The sequence below is a fragment of the Malaclemys terrapin genome, chromosome 4 (assembly GCF_027887155.1).
Source record: "Malaclemys terrapin pileata isolate rMalTer1 chromosome 4, rMalTer1.hap1, whole genome shotgun sequence".
Classification (NCBI taxonomy): Eukaryota; Metazoa; Chordata; order Testudines; family Emydidae; genus Malaclemys; species Malaclemys terrapin.
In genome coordinates, this window is record NC_071508.1 from 80,001,065 (window position 1) to 80,021,646 (window position 20,582).

A 20,582-nucleotide genomic window follows, 5' to 3' on the forward strand; every position below is an offset into this window, starting at 1 on the left:
GGGCTGTGCTCGCATGGAAATTGCAACCAGTTTCCCAAGGTTATGAGGGAAGCAGCCAGGAACACACTGAGCAGGACAGAACCAGCGGAGACGTGCTAGCAAAGCTTTAACAAAAATGTTCTACCTCAGTCAGTGACACATGCGACACTCCCTAGGTAAAACATTTCTCCCATGCCCTGCCTCAGAAACCCTATTGCTTCCATTCTCTTACCTCACCTCACTTACCCTAAATCCATTGGTTCTTCATTTGCCCCACCCCACACCACTACCATTATACCCACTATGCACCTCCCTCACAGTAGCAACACTGATCGGGTAGTAAGCGTGTCATCTTGTTACCTCTGACTGCAATGGTTGGGTGTGGGGGGGAATGGGGATCCCTTTCGTTCTTGAGGGTCTCTCCAATTTGTTTATTCTTTCCTAGCTGGAGTATGGAGATGTAGCAGAGCAGTTCTCTCTCGGGCAATTCAGAATAGGGTTAGAGGGGGGAAAAGGGCCTTCAGTCTCTCCCAGTACTGGCTCTTTTTACTCCAGGCTGAAGCAGAAGAGGCAGGCTGCAGGACTCTCATTCAGTGCAGCAGCTTGGCTTCCTCTCTCCCATTCCAGGTACCAGGGGCATCAGGATGGGAAGGCTGAAAATGCTACATGATGCAGTTCCCTCTGTGCACCTAGACACACTGATGGGAGATGCAAGAAGGAAGTTCCCTTTGCAGCCACTGCTGAGATCAAGCAATGTGTGCACATTCAGAGGACTGGAAACTTTAGCAGAGCCAGCCTTAGCATTTTGTGCAGGGTATGAAATGGTGTTTTGTCCTCTCCCTGCCAAATGTATCCAAGTTCTGTCTGCAGGTATCATGCTGCTAAGCATAGGCCCTACCTGAAAATTCTGGAGAGGGTCAGTGAGCTGATCCATTAGAATACATCCCTAACATTAAAATGGGAGGGACAGAGGATCTTTGGGTCCCCTAGTTTCATGCCGCAGAAGCAGAATATAGCTGCATATTACTTTTAATTTCTTTTCATATTTACTGTGCATTTCCATAGTACATGGAGGCCTCATTGTACTCGTTACTATACAAACATAAGACATGGTCCCTGCCCTGAAGAGCTCACAATCTAAGTTGACCAGTGACATGTGAAGATGGGATAAGAGAAAGATAATCATATGCTGCTTATTATAGCTGTCATGGCAGAGGTGGGTCCTGAAGGATGTGAAAAAAGAGGACAGGACTCTCATGCACCAGATGTAAATTGGCAGCACTCCACTGAAGCCACGCAAGGGAACCCAGGAATCCTGAGGCCTGCTCTAACCACTCTTCCTCCCATCCTTTAGTTTGTGCTGGGCAAACTTTCAAAGGTTCATATTTATGATAAAGCCTCAAAATAGGGATTACCCCAACCTCTGGGCTCCATACAGCTGGGATGGATAAATCTCTCTGAAAAATGCTTATTTGTGAGATTTCCAGTGCTTCCTGCATCCATTAAGATTGATAATCCCACAAGAGCAACCTCTCTCTTGATATCTCAGCCCCTCTAGCTCAGAATAGTATCCAAAAGTGAAGAAAGAACCACAAAATGGAAGCAACCTGAGCATTTTCTGCCTGGAAAAATACCAGTTTCTGTTGCCCAGTTTCTTATTCACTGTGTTGCAAATGTTCACAGTCCTTTACAAAGCAAGGTTTGAGTGTAGGTTCAGTCCTGTGGGAGAGGTTGGTGGTTGTGATTCTACATGAGCCTGCTCACCCCTTGAGGCCTGAGACCTGGTTTTACTCACTGGGCCCTGGTACCTAATGTCCTTATTCTCTCCCCCCCCCCCCCCCCCGGATCTCTTTTTTCCACCCCTCCCCTAAAAGGGGGTTGAAGCCAATGGCCCAAACTTCTTAACTGATGGAAAGGCCAACACCCTAATTTAGGGATTAAGGTTTAGAAATGAGGCAGTTGAGTTATGTGTGCGGAACAAGCCCATGTTGCATATGCATCTGCACATAGGATCCAGATGCATCTGTTGCCAAACAAAGACCTTAAAGTAGTCTGCAAAAGAAGATGTTTCTATGTCATTGTCCCAGCCATGAGGGAATGCTGAAAAGTGCATTAATGGCAGGCTGGGACCATTGCTACTTCCAACTGATACCTCCAAGTAAAACAAGTGACTCTTTTTCCCTTCACCTGGCCTCACCCAACTCTGTCACATAAAAATCCATTTCTATTATAAATCATTGAGCTGAGTTTCTAACAGCAGTAAAAGGCCACCTGAAATAGATTGACAGAGAAGTTAACAACCAGTTTGTTACAACCATAATAGCTGATCATATACCCTTGGTTATTAACTGCAGGCAAGGACCAGTTTCTGGGGGATAATTGGCAACATAAACAATGGAGAATGAACTCTAGGGAAGGGACAAAGCATATTCAGCTGCAAAAAAAGGTGCTAGCTTTGAACAGCATCCCGGGGCTGCCATCAACCAGCTAGAACTTGGTAAGCTGCTGTGCAGGAAAGGAGGTCTGAGAGCTGAGTGGGCAGCATCAGTCTGAATTTAATGGGCCCTCGCCAGAAAGGCACTTGAATGCCATGGTAAGGAGCTTGGTATAAATTCCTAGGTAGAGAGCTAGAGAGTTCAGATTGGGATCCAGGTCAGTCTTTTTTGATTCTGCCCATTATAGAAACAGGAATCAGCCATGAAGTTGATCCAGACACAAACTTTTACAAGGTTTGGGGATGTTAGGACCCGGGTAGTGGTCACACCCATCTCTAGTCATAACTGGAGTCTCCCGGCTTAATGTGTCTTGAACCATGTGCTCAGAAATGGTCACCGACATTGTGTTGGCAGAATATGTGTGTGCATGATCACAAATGGGTTATTCCAGGAGCTTTCATGGGGGCAGATGAATGCCGGTGCCTAGCAGGAATGTGGTATGTGCGCAAACTCTTTTAAACCATTTGGCTTTTTTTGTGGTGGTGTTTGATATTTCAGAGGGTTTCTTGCATGAGAATGCCCTAGTGTAAGGTCTGTCTGTCAGTGGGAGGAGAGTCCAGAAAAGGCCCATTGGGAGTTATTTAATTTGAGGAAGATTGTTCTTGCTTTGTTAAACCAAAATAATATTCCAGGTATTGATCCCATTTTAAATCCTTGCTTGGATCAGGATGTGCGTTGGGTGTTCTCTAGCAATAACACCACCTTTATACCAGGGCTCATAGGCACCACAGTAATTCAAATAGTCCAGGATTGCCAACTTTCTGATTGCAGAAAATCAAACACCCTCCGCTCCTGCCCCGCCCCTGCCCCACCCCTTCTCCAACGCCTCGCCCTCTGCTCAGTCCATCCCCTCTCCCTCTGTCGCTCACTCTCCCCCACCGTCGCTCAATAGCTCATTTTCACTGGGCTGGAGCAGGGGGTTGGGGTGTGGCAGGGGGTGAGGGCTCCGGCTGGGGGTCCAGGTTCTGGGGTGGGGCCAGAGATAAGGGGGCTGGGGGTTAGGGTGGGGGGGGCAAGGGCTATGGTTGGGGTTACGGGCTCTGGGGTGCAGGAGGGGGCTCTGGGCTGGGGGTTGGAGCCAAGGAGTTCGGAGTATGGGAGGTGGCTCTGGGCTGGGACAGGGGATTGGAGTGTGGGATGGGGTGAGGGCTCCAGCTGGGGGTGCGGGCTCTCAGGTGAGGCCAGAAATGAGGGGTTCAGGGTGCAGGAGGGGGCTCTGGGCTGGAGCAGGGGGTTGGAGTATATGAAGGGAGGCGGGCTCCAGCTGGGGGTGCAGGCTCTGGGGTGGGGCTTGGGGATGAGGAGTTTGGGGTGCAGGAGGGAGGTCCGGGCTGGGGCCGAGGGGTTGGGAGTGCAGGAAGGGTCTCAGTGCTGGGACAGGGGGTTCAGGTATGAGAGGGGGCTCAGGGTGCAGGCTCCAGGTGGCAATTACCTCAGGCAGCTCCCAGAAGCAGCTGGCATGTCCCTATGGCCCCTAGGCGCAGGGGCAGCCAGGCCGCTGTGCACAGCCCTCACCCGCAGGCACCGCCCCCACAACTCCCATTGGCAGCAGTTCCCAGCCAATGGGAACTGTGGAGCCAGCACTCAGTGCAGGGGCAGCGCGCAGCGCCTCCCTGGCCACCCCTGTACCTAGGGGCCACAGGGACATGCCAGCTGCTTCCAGGAGTCGCGCGGAGCCAGGGCAGGCAGGGAGCCCTGCCTTAACCCAGCTGCGCCACCAACTGGACTTCTAATGGCTCAGCCAGCAGTGTTGACTGAAGCCGCCAGGATCCCTTTTCAACCCGGCATTCCAGTTGAAAACCGGATGCCTGACAACCCTAGTTGTAATGCCTGACATACTAATAAAAGTGACGGGCCTGTTTGGACTGGAGAGGTGACTTGGTGGGATTCCTGTTGCTGTAATGGCTTCTGATTAGATCATTGCCACTCTGGCCCTTCCCCAGATAAGCTTGTTATGAAAGGAAGTGAGCAGGGCCGGCTCCAGGCACCAGCTTGCCAAGCAGGTGGTTGGGGCGGCCACTCCAGAGAGGGGTGGCACGTCCAGCTATTCAGCGGCAATTCGGCGGACGGTCCCTCACTCCCGCTCGGAGCGAAGGACGTCCCGCCGAATTGCCGCCTCAGATCATGATTGCGGCTTTTTTTTTTTTTTTTTTTTGCGCCACTTGGGGCGGCAAAAACCCTGGAGCCGGCCCTGGAAGTGGGAAAGTAAAAGGTACATATGCTCTCTAATGACTGCTCTGCTTGAGATGGAACAGTGCATGCTGGGACCTGTAGTCTCTGAAGGTTGCACTTTATACTAGGAATAAGGGCAACAGCAGGCTGCCTTTGGCCTACAGGCTGAGTTTGGGCACTCTGAAGTGAAGCTAAAGGAGTGGCTGACAGGCAGATCTTGCAGCTCAATGCAGTGGCACCTAGAAGTAGCCGTATGTGGTATCTCTCAAGAAACCAACCATCCTGCCCTCCAAGCTGCAATGTCTGAAGTGCTGCGGGTCATGGGAGGGGTATGAAAAAAGAATAATAAAGGTCCTGGGGACTTACTGCCTGGATGGATAGATGGACGGACGGATTTTGAATAAAGCCACCCTGGCCCAGTGTGGGGTGGGGATGTTGCAGCACAGTCAGAAATGGTATTTCAGTTCAGCTGAGTTATTGGTGACTCTGTCTTCAGCACCTGTTCCTGTGTCCCTCTGAGCAGCAATCCACAGCATGTGTGTAGTGGTGGTGGGGCGCCCAGTATTGCCTCACGTTTTACAGCAGCAAAAATATATCAGCATGGCAAGGCTGGGCTACATCAGGGCATTGAGGCTAATAAGTTTCTTCTTAAATTGCAGGTCTAAAAGACTGGTGTCGTTGTTGAATTGTTTTCTCTTTGGGCCATTTGCGCTCTCAGGAATATTAGTTGGTATTTTGGCTTTGCAACCAGAACAGCCCGATAACAAAGAGGGGCAAAGCCCCCTCTGCAAGTGGCTGGGATTCTCTTGGCATATGTGCTGCTGGAAAAGGTGACTTGATTGTTCCCCCATGTAAATGTGTCAATCACCAAAGCGCCCCCTAATCTCCATTGAAGAAGTGTCGTGCATACCCTGCTGCATGCATGCTGTAATGCAGGAAGACAGCACAGACAGGGAAAACACTTTGCATACATGCCATGGACAATGGAATTCCTGAAACCTTCGCACGTCATCTTCCATTGACATATCTGTCTGTCCCTGTCACATCCGAGAGCAGCTGTATTAAGGAAAAGTGTGCCTATGGCTGGAGGTCCGTCCAGCAGGTCTTGCGAATACCCCCCACCACCGGTCTTCTGAACACAACAGGCTCTTCCTACAGCTATAGGCAAACTCATGGCTTTGGCTCTGGGAAGGGTTTCTAATCATTCTTTGTTTAGCCCAAGCATGAAAAGAAAATTCCCATTATCGGTTTTTAGAGAGATGGGCCAGATTTTCAGAGGTGCTAAGCGGACAATCCCAATCAAGTCAATGGGAGTCGCAAGTGCTTGGGCCCCTGTAGATCTGGCCTGTAATTGTCACTGTTGCTTGTTGTCTGAAGCTTCTAGGAGGGTTTTACAAATTATTTCCTTCCCTGCCCATAACTTTTACCTCCTCGTTCCCCTGTCCCCCAACTTCCTTAACGGGACTCTTGCTTTGTTTGTTTACCTTCTCTGCCCTTCTTAGGTGATCTGTTTCTGCCCAGCTCGGCAGAGTTGATAATTAACTTGTGTTCCCTCTACTGCCTGGGTGGTTGTGTATGCGGGAAGAAACATGCATATGTTGTCATTAAATATCCATGCTTCTCCAGTCCTCCCTATCTTTACCACTGTCCCAGACATGTATGCAGCAGGATTTACAGCAGTATATGAAATGAGTCACCTAGTGGAAAGGTAACCTGCAGAAAGGGTCTTGTTTGACTGTCTTTCTCCCATTGCCTGGAGATACGCCCTGCAGACTGAAGTCCATCAGCAAACAAGGATGGTCAGAAAGCAGAGTGGGGAGGACAGGAGACCTTCAACCCATAGGGCACTATGGAAATACTTCAGAGTTGGCCACTTTTCTCCAGGCAGTTACAGGAAATACCCAGAGATAATGTCAAGACTGATTCAGGAATCAACCAGCCAAGAGATGTCTGGGGCTTCTACACTCCTTAGCGTGGGCTTAGTCTCCTCATTGCCTGCTTGGTGGGAGTGGGGAAGGAAAGCAGCAGTAAGTTAGTGCAAACCTCTGGAGTGGAACTTGAGGAGTGCATCTGTCTTCAGGGGGAGGAGGAGGGAAGTTTAATGCTGTTGTCTCTCAGTTATTCCAGCTGTTTCATCCACTATTGGAGGGGGAACTTCCTGAGGGAGGCCTAAATATCCAGCCAGCTCTGGAGCAAAACCAGACCCCCAACTCCACTGAAAAGCTGCCTCATATGTCACAGCAGTGACCGTTCCAAGGCATCTGCAGCCTTAGTTACTGAAGGATCCACAAATGCAGCACCATATAAACCCTGCCATGACTGCAAGGAAGGGAGATTTGTTGTCTCCTTGAACAATGTTAGTACCACCTTAATTTGTGTATTCAGCTCTTAGATACCATGGTGATAGGCTTTGCATAACAATATTTTATATAGTGCTTTTCATCAGCACACCTTAAAGTGCTTCACAGTCTTTAATATGTTTATCCTCACAACACACTTGAGAGGTAGGAAAGTGCTATTGTCCCCATTTTGGGGGAGGTGGAGGTTGTGTGTGTTAAGAAGTGATAGAAGGAGAAGGTGAATTTTGGAACAAGGGGTTTACCTTGGGGTGTCACTTCTGTTCTGGATGAGGTCTGACAGTGGGACATGTGAGACGTGAATTGGTTGTGTTCTTTCTCTTCCAGCTTTGCTGCTGGGGACAAGCATTCTAGGCACTCATCTGCCATCTCCCTGATGCCTGCCCACGCAGGGGTGCAACACTCTCCTCTGTAAAACTGACAGCTAAGATTATAAGCAAGCTTTAGAGACTTAGCCACTGAATGTGCCATATTGGCAGAATAACAATGGGCTTCCCCTGGCTCTAGCACCTGTCTAGTGCTGCACTGCGCTGGGGTGGGCAAGCGTAGCTAGTCTTGCATCCCTGATGAGTGTAATGTGTGATCAGAGCAGTCTGTTCTTTTCCTGATGGTCTTTTAGCTCAAGAAGTCATGTAAAGCTTCTGAGACTGACAAGGCAACTCCCCTGATTACAGTATTGCTAATGCCAAAAGCTCAAAAACTGTGTCAGACTCCAAAAAATCATGAGATTTGTTTTCAAAGAATGTTTCAGTCTTCTTTTCTCTCTCTTGATTTCTGAGCTCCCCCCGTGCGAGTCTGACAATTCAACTTGGTATTTCTGGGCCTCTTGCTGGTGACAACCATCTTGATGGAAAGGAACAGCATTCATTGCCCAGATACTACAAAGATGGGAAGAGCAATGGCAGCTAAGACTGTAAACCAGCTTCCATCCAGCTGCATTTTGGGATTAAGGGACAGGACGGGGTTAGAACATGACTGTTTAAACAGAACTTGTGGTAGGGTTACCATATTTAGAAAATAAAAAAAGAGGACACTCCACGGGGCCCGGGGCCTGCCCCTTTCCCACCCCTGGCCCCGCCCCAACTCTGCCCATTCCCTGCCCATTCCCCAAAGTCCCCGCCCTAACTCCCCCCACTCTCTCCCAGCCACGCGAAAAGGGCTGCCCGAGCGCTACCGGCTTCACGGTTTGCCGGGCAGCCCCCAGACCCTGTGCCCCCGGCCGGCGCTTCCCCAGTGCAGCTGGAGCCCGGGAGGGGAAGCGCCCAGCCGGGGGCACAGGGTCTGGAGGCTGCCCGGCAAACCATGAAGCCGGTAGCGCTCGGGCTTCGGGCAGCCCCCATGCCTCCGGACCCTGCGCCCCCGGCTGGGCACTTCCCCTCCCGGGCTCCGGCTGCTCTGCTCCTCCCCTGACTCTTCGGCTCTGTTTAAGAGCCAAGCTGCCTGAGCCAGCGCTACGGGCTTCGGGCAGCCCCCTTGCCTTCGGACCCTGCGCCGCCGGAGCAGAGCAGCTGGAGCCGGGGAGAAGAAGTGCCCGGCCGGCGGCTGGGGTCCGGAGGCAAGGGGGCTGCCTGAAGCCGGTAGCGCTGGCTCGGGCAGCTTGGCTCTTAAACAGAGCCGAAGTCTGAGTCGGGGAGGAGCAGAGCAGCCGCGGGAGAGGAAGTGCCCGTCCGTATTTTTCCCGGACACATTCGGCTTTTTGGCAATTCCCCCCGGACGGGGGTTTGATTGCCGAAAAGCCGGACATGTCCGGGAAAAAACGGACGTATGGTAACCCTAACTTGTGGGGTTACACTGACAAAGGTATAACGAGTAGTGTGATTTTTGGCCCCAAACTGCAGGAGCTCTCAGTAGAGACTCAAACTGAGACTGGGGCTCCATTGTGTTAGGCTCTTAGGGTGACCAGATGTCCCGATTTTATAGGGACAGTCCCGATGTTTGGGTCTTTTTCTTATATAGGCTCCTATTACCCCTCACCCCCATCCCAATTTTTCACATTTGCTGTCTGGTCACCCTATAGGCACTGCACACATAGAGACAGTTCCTGCCCTGGAGACCTTGCAATCTCATGGAGGTGAGTTTGACATAGGAGCAGGAAACTCATCTCATATAGGAGCATGCAAAAATTCATTAGATGGAAACCAGTTTTAATTAGGGCTGTCAATTAATCGCAGTTAACTCACACGATTAAATAAAAAAAAAATCGTGAGTAAAAAAATTAATTGCAGCTGAAATTTCACTTTTAAACAATCGAATACCAATTGAAATGTATTAAATATTTTGGATGTTTTTCTACATTTCCAAATATATTGATTTCAATTACAATACAGAATGCAAAGTGTATAGTGCTCACTTTATATTATCTTTATTACAAATATTTGAACTGTAAAAATGATAAACAAAAAAAATACTATTTTTCAATTCACCTCCTAAAAGTACTGTAGTGCAATCTCTTTATCGTGAAAGTGCAACTCACAAATGTAGATTTTTTTTTTGTTACATAACTGCACTGAAAAACAAAACAATGCAAAACTTTAGAGCCAACAAGTCCACTCAGTCCTACTTCTTGTTCAGCCAATTGCTAAGACAAACAAGTTTGTTCACATTTACAGGAGATAATGCTGCCCGCTTATTTTTTTACAATGTCACCTGAAAGTGAGAACAGACATTCGCATGGCACTTTTGTAGCTGGTATTGCAAGGTATTTACATGCCAAATATGCTAAACATTCGTATGCCCGTTCATGCTTTGGCCACTATTCCAGAGAACATGCTTCCATACTGATGACACTCATTAAAAAAATAATGCGTTAATTAAATTTGTGACTGAACTCCTTGGGGGAGAATTGTATGTCTCCTGCTCTGTGTTTTACCCGCATTGTGCCATATATTTCATGTTATAGCAGTCTTGGCGGATGACCCAGCATGTTGTTCGTTTTAAGAACACTTTCACTGCAGATTTGACAAAATGCAAAGAAGGTACCAATGTGAGATTTCTAAAGATAGTTACAGCACTCAACCCAAGATTTAAGAATCTGAAGTGCCTTGCAAAATCTGAGGGTTTGGAGCATGCTTTCAGAAGTCTTAAAAGAGCAACAGTCTAATGCAGAAACTACAGAATCTGAACCACCAAAAAAGAAAATCAACCTTCTGCTGGTGGCATCTGACTCAGATGATGAAAATGAACATGCGTTAGTCCACACTGCTTTGGATCGTTATTGAGCAGAACCCATCATCAGCATGGACGCATGTCCTCTGGAATGGTGGTTGAAGCATGAAGGGACATATGAATCTTTAGCATATCTGGCACATAAATATCTTTCAACGCCGGCTACAACAGTGCCATACAAATGTCTGTTCTCACTTTCAGGTGACATTGTAAACAAGAAGCGGGCAGTATTATCTCCTGCACATGTAAACAAACTTGTTTGTCTGAGCAATTGGCTGAACAAGAAGTAGGACTGAGTGGACTTGTAGGCTCTAAAGTTTGACATTGTTTTGTTTTTGAATGCGGGTTTTTTTGTGCATAATTCTACATTTTTAAGTTCAACTTTCATGATAAAGAGATTGCACTACAGTATTTGTATTAAGTGAATTGAAAAACACTATTGATTTTCACAGTGCAAATATTTATAATAAAAATAAATAAAAGGTGAGCACTGTATACTTTGTATTCTGTGTTGAAATTGAAATCAATATATTTGAAAATGTGGAAAACATACAAAAATGTTTCAATAAATGGTATTCTATTATTGTTTGACAGCGCGACTAAGTGTGATTCATTTTTTTAATTGCTTGACAACCCTCGTTTTAATCCTTATTGAGCTGGGCAGGAGTTAAACTGGTGACCTACAGGTGGAAAACTCTATAGCTTATTAGCAGCGCCCTGAGGTTTCCACTTCTCTAGGAATACTGATGTGTCACCTTTTGAGTATGAGGCTTGCTTTCTGGAAAGAAGTTTACTAAATCCGTGTTCTGCTCTTTAGGAACTTACAAGGGAAGGGTCTTCTGCTCTCTGGAAACACAGTCAAAATCTCCTACACACTGCTCTCACTCTCAAACACACTCTGGGCTTGTCTACATGAACACTTAGTTCATAGTAAATGGGGGTGTAAATCTACCGCATTCTAGCCTGCCGCCCACTAAGTGCTCATGTGGACCTTGCTGATGTGCACTAAAAGTGCACTTTAATCTACTCCTGTTTCAGAGCAGGTAGATCAAAGTGTACTAGGGAACTTTTAGTGCACAGCAGCAGGTTCCACACGGACTGTTAGTGCACAGCAGGTTCATGCGGGATAGATTAACAGCCCAGCATGCCACCAACCAAGTGCTCATAGAGACAAGCCCTCAGCCTTCCATGTCCTGTTCCGGAAGGGACAGCTCCTGTTAACCAATATACAAGCACTAGAAATTGCAACAGTAAAATAAATATTAACACAACAATGAAAGTAACTTCTAAGCACAATGTTTTACAATATAAAATCATTGCAACAATTACCCCCGGCCCGGCCCCCAATCCCTCTGGTCCTCGGCCCCGCCGGCGCTCGGTGCCCCCGGCCCCCGGCCCAGCACCGCCGCCCGCATGTCCTGATTTTCCCGGACATGTCCGGCTTTTTGGGATTTCCCCCCCGGACGGGGATTTGGAGCCCAAAAAGCCGGACATGTCCGGGAAAATCCAGACGTATGGTAACCCTACTGTTGCTTTTTATAAGTATATATGTGAGACAAAGACTGGGCAGCAAGATTCCTGATTTCTAACTGTGGGAAGTAGTCTAGTAGTTGCAGACAGTATATTCTATTGTAACAACACACCATTTGGGTCATCTGCAGGAACTGAATGTTGGACCTCTGATGTAAAAGCATGATCCTCTGCCACTTGAGCAAAGGAACCTGATCTCTTTGTGCACAAGCAGTAGCAGAATCATAAACCTCTAAAGTGGGTCAAGCTGCTAGACACAGAGCTATGCTGTGTTAGTGTGGGTTATAGAATCATCGAATTTGCCATGTTTCTTCTGCAAGACTCTGGCAAAGTGGATGAGCCTTGAGTCTGTTATAATCGAGAGGTAGGTTCTATTGCTGGGCCTGCCTGAAGTGTCCTTCTCCAAGCTCTCAGATGTCTTGCCGGTGAAATGCGTGAACGACGGGCACCTCTTCAAAGGTAGCCATATGAAGCCTTGTTTAATAAGGGTTGTGAAGGGCACAGATATAGTAACAGCAGTCAATGGAAGAGCTAGTACTAACTCCGAATCTGTGGGCTTGCATTTCAGGCCTCCTTCCCTGTCAGGTAAGTTCTGCCGCTCTCCTATGCCTGCAGCAGGGACTGAAATCATGTTATTACAGATAAAATCCTCAAATGTGGCAACATTGTGATGGGAAGGACCCATAGCCAATGTGGGACAGAGGAGCCTGCAGGGATCTATGAGTCTGCCATAGTGTAAAACCCACCAGGGAGTACCAGAGCATGAAAGAGGAGCCATTTCTTACAGCAGGTTGAAGTACACCTCTACCCCGATATAACGCTGTCCTCGGGAGCCAAAAATCTTACCGCATTATAGGTGAAACCGCGTTATATCGAACTTGCTTTGATCTGCTGGAGTGCGCAGCCCCGCCCCCTCCCCTCCCCCCCCGGAGCGCTGCTTTACTGCATTATATCCGAATTCATGTTATATCGGGTCACGTTATATCGGGTAGAGGTGTATGTTGTTTACTCCCATTGTTTGTCAAGACCTCATAGAAGTGTGACAATGACCTTTATTTCTTTACAGATTTTGAACTTTCACAAATATTAATTATTTTTCTCCTGTGTTTTTTATCTGCGCTGAATTAACAGGGCTGTTTTTAACTGGAGCCTCTAGCTCATTTAAGGGCTTTTCATGCCAGATACCATAACTATCTGCTAAAAACAGCTCTGAGAATGGAGCATAACTACTACCACTACCAAACCAGTGGGGGCGAGGAGGGGGCACAAAAAACTGGAGTTTGCATTGATCTTACAAAAAGAGAAGTTAAAAAAAATCTCTTCAGCTGAGTGGCAGGTGATTTTTTTTAAAGAAAATAACATCTCGATTCTGAAAGCTTTATCCGATTATAAAAGTGTCATGCCTCTGAGACTCTCTTGAGCCCTGGGACTGCTTTGTGGGTTTGTTTGGTGATTTGAATGTGGAAAATAACAATAATATTTACTGCAGCCACATCTAAAGACCCCCAACTTAAGATCAGGACCCAATGTCCTAGGCATTGCACGTGCACAAGTAAGAGATGGTCTCTGCCCGAAAGAGTTTACAGTTCTAAATCTCCTAGTGGCCATGTGACCCCAGCAGGAAGATAAATAGCATGGGTTTCTGATGCTATTTTAGATTATCCATTCCTACTAGGCCTTCAATCAAAGGCTTTGTCTGATGCAAAAGCTCAGAGACTGAGCAGGGAAGAGAAGCTGATGGCAGACTGAGACCACTGAAAAAATTATGTTCAGCCAAGCTAGGGTTGAGGCTTTTTTAGGGCTTATAGCAAGAGAAAGAGGGAGACTACGTATGGTAAAGTCCAGTCGATAGCAACCACTCGTTACTCTGACATGCCTTAGTTATGGGTTAATGTGGTTCACCCTGGAAATTGAGATTGTGGGTGGATGGATGAGCAGTGACGTAATTGGGTGCCCCTCAGAATTTTTCAAGGGCAGATTGAAATCTGAATCCTTTTAGGTATCTCCTTTGACAGTATCACCAGCCTTTTGGCATACTGTAGGTACCTGAATGACCTGCCCAGCCAACCAGACACACAAGTTCTGGCCTTCTGCATCCATTGTACATTGGGAAGAGGAGGAAATGTTACTGTGCTGCAGACCCTTTTAGGAAATGGCTTGTTGAGATTTCCTTCCCCCTAATGGTAAATTGTGAGTGGGGGATGCCACGTTTATCCTGCCAAAGGCCCTAATGTGGGCCCATCTATATTATAACCTCTACCATGTGGCAGGAGATGTTGTTTATTTGTATTATAATGTGCATAGATGCCGCAACAGAGATCAGGGCTCCGGTATGCCAGGCACTGTACAAACACAAAAGGAGACAGAATCGCTACCCTCAAGAGTTTGCAAATGAAATAAATAGGATGGATGAACAACTCAGGCCCAGCAAGGGGAAGTGTCTTGCCCAAGGTCACACACAGATCAGTGGTCGAGCTGAGAATGGAACCCTGGTCTCCAGAGTCCCAGGCTAGTGTCCAATATTGCTTCTACCGGGTTGTTCCTGAATGCAGTTACCTTTTGTAGTGCAGATGGAATGTTAACCATGCTAAAGATTTGAGCTGTCCTCAGTTCAAAGATATAGTCAATGTCCCATCTAGGGTTGCCACTCATCCAGGTTTTACCCAGACAGTCTGGTTTTTGGCTTCTGCATTCGGGTGCCATTTAGGGTTGCCAGGGGCCCAGTTTTCAACCGGAAAGTTCAGTCGAAAAGGGGACCTGGCAACCCTAAATGGTATCCAAACCAAAAGTCTGCTTACTGTGGGGCAGGCGCCAGACCATTAACCTGTGCCAGCCCCTGCTCAGCTGGGGCTGCCTCCCCCCTGCAGGCAGCCTCCTTGAGACGATCCAGTGATGGGCGGGGATGAGGGCAGGGCCTTGGGGAGAAGAGGCGGAGCAGGGGCAGGGCCTTTGAGGGGCATGGAGTCAGGCCTCAGGGGTCCGGTTATCAGCAATTAGATCACCCTAGTCCCATCTAGCCTACAAAAGTAACCATGTCATAACCAGGTGCTCTGCAGTGGACCCTTAGCAGTAAAGGTGTGGAGCTGGAATGGAAACAGTGTATCAGGAATCAAAAACGAACAAAACACCTTCTAAAATGTATCAGACCCAGCCACTATCCCCCAGTTGAAGGCTACCCTCCCAGTTCCTTACTTACAGCAGTGACTAAATGCAACACAGATCCTCACACTTCCACAATCAGAGTTTACACTGCTTCACCCTCAAGGCTCAGCTGAGGAAAACAAGCCACTCTATATCACTGTTCGTTTACCCTCCTGAACTCTGTCTTTGAGTGCTTCAAGGTAGACACTACAGCAGCTAATAATGCTCACAGGGCATGTGCAGGGAACAATTAAAGCTCGTTGTGCCACTGAGGAGCCCTGTGGTGTGCTGGGATTGGGAGACAGCTGCCCCCATTTTGCTGAGTGCAGCAGCCTCCCGAGCGGCCGGTGGCGGCAAGCATGTCTCACTGATTGCAGACCCCGTGACTTAACATGTAAAAATCAATGGCTAAACTCAAGCTGGCATTTCTGGGCCTCTTGCTGGTGGCAACCATCTTGGTGGAAAGCAACAGCATTCAGTGCCTGGATACCACAGGGATGGGGAGAACAAGGCAGCTGAGACTGTAAACCAGCTTCCATCCAGCTGCGTCATGGGATTAGTGAGCAGGATTATAACGTGACTATTCAAACAAAGAGCTAGTTGTTAAATAGCAAACCCTTGCACTTGGCATTGGGTTATTTTGAACCCCAACAGCACAGAAGGGAGGGATGAATGAACTGCAGTTCCTTTGGGGGCTGCAGGGTGGAGCTATGGCTCATTACAGATGCCACCAGGATGGATCAGGCAGGATTCTTCCAGCTGCACATGAGAGACTTAAAACTAGGCAGTGTCCCTGGTGCAGGGGCTTTTCACAGGTCAAAAGACCTAAGCTGTGATTTCGTTTGTGAGACACAGCTATCCCTATGCCCACACATCAGAAGCTTCCTTTTTTTTTTTTTTTTTAAATGGAGATATCCTATCTCCTAGAACTGGAAGGGACCTTGAAAGGTCATTGAGTCCAGCCCCCTGCCTTCACTAGCAGGACCAAGTACCAATTTTGCCCTAGATCCCTAAGTGGCCCCCTCAAGCATTGAACTCACAACCCTGGGTTTAGTAGGCCAATGCTCAAACCACTGAGCTATCCCACCCCCCGGGTCTGTCTCTGCTGCATCTGCCTGCTCTGGAGGCTGTTGCTTATAAGGGAGTGCATTGCCAGACTGAAAAGATTGCAGACCAAACTCCTTTGTTTATCCCCAGAACAGGCAACACAGCAGCAGGGCAAGTTTCTGCCTTGTCATTTTGCCTGCCCTCTCACTGGAGTCACCCTTGTTGAGATAAATGGGAAGTTCAGTCTTTGGCATCTTTGCCAAGACTATCAGTGGGATCCAGTCCGTGCCAGCTGTGATGATACACTCACAACACTTCTGTATTCAAAGCACTGCACCAATATGAGCAAATTAACCCTGACAACATCCTTGTGAGTTATGGGTAAGTATCAGGTCCAGTCCCTGTGCTTTAGATGGGCAAACAGACACAGCATTGCGAAACGTTCAAAATCACAAGTCAGGGCCGAAACAATCATTAGATTTTGTATAAACCACATATTTTGGGTTATTTTATTTGCCTTTTGTTTTTTGGGCCTTTAGGAAGCACTCGAGTCCTGTGTTCAGGCATTTCTCCCTAACCATGAGTCTAGAAACTTATTCTTTTACAAGTTTCACACACATTCACATGACTCCAAGAGGTGGGGCTTTAAGAAAAATGCAAATAATCATGGGGCTCATGATAAATCATAAATGTTGGCAACATTGCAGAGGCACAGAAAGAGGAAGTGACTTGCCCAGGAAATCAGTGTTGGGGATGGGATTACAACTTGTAACCAGCTGACTCCCAACCCCATTCATTCCTCCAGACCCTGCTACCTAACAGTGGTTGTTTGCTAGACTGAGTCCTCCCAACTCATTTCACATTGGCACCAAACAGTAAGCAGAAGCAGATAACCTCTGATGCCTATCAGCTTGGATTAGATTTGAACTAATAGCCCCATCTTTTTGAGCCAACCAGCCTGCCTCTCCCGCCCCTGAAATCTAGGACCAAATGGAAGACAGTACCATGCAGGTTGAAAGGCTTTGTTTCCCATTCCCTGAGCCAAGCCAGTCCCTCTAGCCTGGGACTGGATTGAAATTAGTGGCCTAAAAATGAAAGGCCCTGTATCCCATTCCTAAACACTCTGCTCACCTGACCCTGCTCTCTTCTCATAGGTAAGCGGCAAGTACAGCTTGCACAAATCCTCTTAGAGAGAAGGATTCTCCTTGTCCATCATATCAGCTGCTGAGGGAAGGAGTAACCCGGGGTCCAGTCGCACTCAGCACTAACATAGCATACAGTTTTGTCATTTCATGTATAATAAATAAATGCAAAACCCTAGGCATTTGCTGCGATGCCTCTGAAAATTGTGTGTGTGTCAATTCTGATGTGCACATTGCCATCCTAACACTCCTCATATGCTCTTTACAGTTCATGTTTCCCTTATCGGGTCAGAAAGTGTGGCTTTGTCTGCAGACCCAGCAGGTAGATTCACTGCTCTGTACAGACACCAATCAGGATTGCGAAAGACCCTGGCTAAGGATGAGAGTCTATTGTGTGTGGGTGCTGACCTCAAAGCAGAGAATCAGCATACATGCAGAGGTGCTTTTTTTCCTGTCTTTTTTCCTTCCCTTCTAAATTGGCTTGGGGTGAGGTGAAGCTGAAGGGATCCTTGGAAAGGCCAGGTCGTTGATTGAAAGGAAAAGGCTTGACAGATGGTGAAGAGCTTTCATCAGCAGGATGGGCTGCAACAGGCTCCAGGGAATAGCATTCTGCCCGCACTCTGGCTGTGTGTCTGTCTGTCTCTGATTATTTTGTGTATTTTCATCTCTGCTGTCTCTCTCTCTTAATCTGGGCTCCTCTGTGCCACCAAGATGCATAGCTCACTCCATTGTCTGAGAGACTAATTTGCACTGTAAATCTGATGCTTATCTTACATGACAGCTTACTATGGGGCTTACTGCAGTCCTGAAGACAAGCTATCCAGAGACAGCCAGGGAGCTTTAGACAGGTTGACTGGGATGAAGGATGTACTCCCACCCTGGCACAGTCTCATCTGCTCCGGCTCCCCGATCAGAGCTTGGGCTTTGTCCCTTGCATTTTGCTGTAACCCATTTTAAGAGAGTCAAAAAATAATCCACTCTGAGTTGAAGTTTGTATCACGACACTCTGGTTCCTCATCAGCTCAGGGGTAGGAAATCAGAGCTCTGAAATGCTGTTGGAGTGGCCATCAATTTACCAAGGGTGAAGGCTCCACCCTCGCTTCCTGCTGCTCGTGGAAGTTAAGCAGCACACGAGAGCTAGAACCCAAGTGCTGGCAGCCACTTTAGCCTTGGTGATCTCTGAGTCTGGGATTCCTAGCGCTCGCTGCAGCATTGTTGACTTTGTGCCTAGCATAATTAGAAGGATTCGTTGTTCTTGTCTTAACTCCTTAATGCTTCCTGACCCTTTCTCCAACACTTTTTAGTTCTCGGCAGGCCATGTGGCATCTCAACGCTTCTCATATGCATGTGCCCCCTCCTCTCTGGTCCCCAGGCTAGTCACCTGAAGGCTTCCATATCTCATCTGATCGATTTCTCTCTAGTGTTGATTGGAAATGGGGACACTAAGCCATTATCATGCAGACCTACTAGACCTACTAGTGCCCTGAGCTTCTGCACCATGATCCCCTCCTGGGACAAGTAGGCTTGTTGCCCTCCATGTCTAGAGAAGGTGGCACATGTAGTGCACTTCTGAGGGATGATACAGCACAGTGAACACAAGACTCCAGTGATCCCATCCCATCATAGAAGGGTTAGTACTTGTGAATATAAAATGGAACCAGTGCCAACTTTCACCCCTCCCTCAAAATGGATCTGCTCTGAGGTGTGGTTGATTTTCTGTGCTCCTCTTTTACACACATCCCTGCCGTTCCTAGTCCAAGTGAGAAGCCAAAGCACCAAAATTGCCATACCAGACAGGCTGCTTTTGGGCGGGGGGAGTGGGTTCAAACTAGACCAAAAATGGAGTCCTGGAATCTTTAACTGCTCCTTGCCCCACAGGAAGAGAAGGGCTTTCTTACAAAAGTGCAGTGTTCTGTGGCAGTGAGCCCACTGGCCAGGAACTTTCCTGTAGAACAGGTGGAATTTTAATCACCTGGGACTGTACCAGAAATCATGCAGAGAGCATATTCTAACCCAATTTTGCAGACTGGTTAAGTCAGGTAAGGATCTAAAAATATCAGGGGCTTATCCAAACCCTTTGACACCAACAATGTCTCCTAGCAAGAGCACTGCCTCAGGACTTAGCTACAGGCAGCTGATGGCACCTCCCGAGCAACTTCCATGAAAGCAAGCAGAGCACCCAAAATTGTCTAAATCAAGAAGGCTCCAACACATGCCAAGTAAGAGACCTGATCAGATGCAGGGACTAGTCCGATTTTAAAAGCACCTGATAGCTATTTTTTGTAAAGGATCCAGAACCACTCCCTTCCCCATGGAGTGACAGTGGCACAGCCTGTTAGTAACTGATCTGATGGGTGAACTTTAGCCTACAGGTGTGCTTAGAATATGTGGAACACACGGGGACCTGTTTAACAGCTGCACTAAGGAGCCCCTTTGTGCCAAGTGCTCTACAAAACATCCCAAGACAGTCCGTGCTCCAAATAGCTCACAATTTAAGTGAATGACAAAAAGGAACAGGTGGGCAAAACAAACGTGGATGGAGGTGCAGGGTGGGAGGCAAAAGTAACAGTAAATGGAGCAGGATTTGCATAGAAGGCATAGCTCTGATGTCTCCATCAGCCATGGTGTCCAGCATCCGAAGGCCCTGCCATGCTATTAGCTATTCAGCCTCTGCTTTCTGGAGTTCCCAAGCCCTTCACTTGCTAGCAAAGGAAATGCACTGACAGAATCAATATCAGCCGCAATCTGCATGGAAATGAAAGTGAGTGGTGATCTCAAAAGGGTGTTTCCAAGTAGAATTTCCTGTTGCCTGGAATATTATTAGCATTCCAAGTGGAACACTGTTGACTAGTTGAGCTGAGTTAATAGATATGGGGCTCCCTCTTGAATGAGCAGCGATCATTGCAGCATGGTGTGTGTCTGTGAGCACAACCTAATGCGTGAGACATGAAAATCCCTATGAAGATCCAAGGGGACAGACCACAGCCAGCTGTTGGTTAGCTACAGTAACCTGTTCTTCCCTTGTTCAGCCACTTGGGTCAGTGCGAGTGAATTGCCTGTAACATCTTGGCATCCAGTGACCCATCTATCCACTCTCACTCCGGGGATGTGGCTAGGAATGGGAAGCAGCGTTTTGCTGGAGATTCCCCAGCTGAACAGCTCTGAGTGGTCTCAGCCTTTTGTTTGTGGCAATGTGTTCCAGGCGAGTTCTTTGCATGTCCCATGGACTGTATAAGCATTAGCGGATCTCGCTGCTGAGCTCTGAAGAGCCTCTCTCTTCAGAGTGCTTACAAAGACCCTGTGATTCTCCTTGCCAAGTGACTGACTAATTCTGACAGAACTCCTGGCTTGGGCTCTGTACAGACACATCATTATTATGCAGGCTTTCAGCAGCCTGCCATTCATCTCCACAATTTCTCCACTTCCCAGAACATGGGGAACACATCCCAGTAAAAGCCCTCCTGCTGCATGGTTTTGCTTTATCAAAATGAGTCCATGTGTGTTAGCTATCGGCCCTCTAAGCAGGTGTTGGGTTAGAAAGGACTTTACTAGTT

General features: G+C 47.8%; 1 protein-coding gene across 3 annotated transcripts in view; it reads left to right on the forward strand.

The window, feature by feature from the left end:
• The window catches only part of LOC128836747 (transmembrane protein 263-like), a 330,744-nt gene that overhangs the window by 307,162 nt on the left and 3,000 nt on the right, over positions 1 to 20,582 (forward strand). The window lies entirely within an intron of this gene.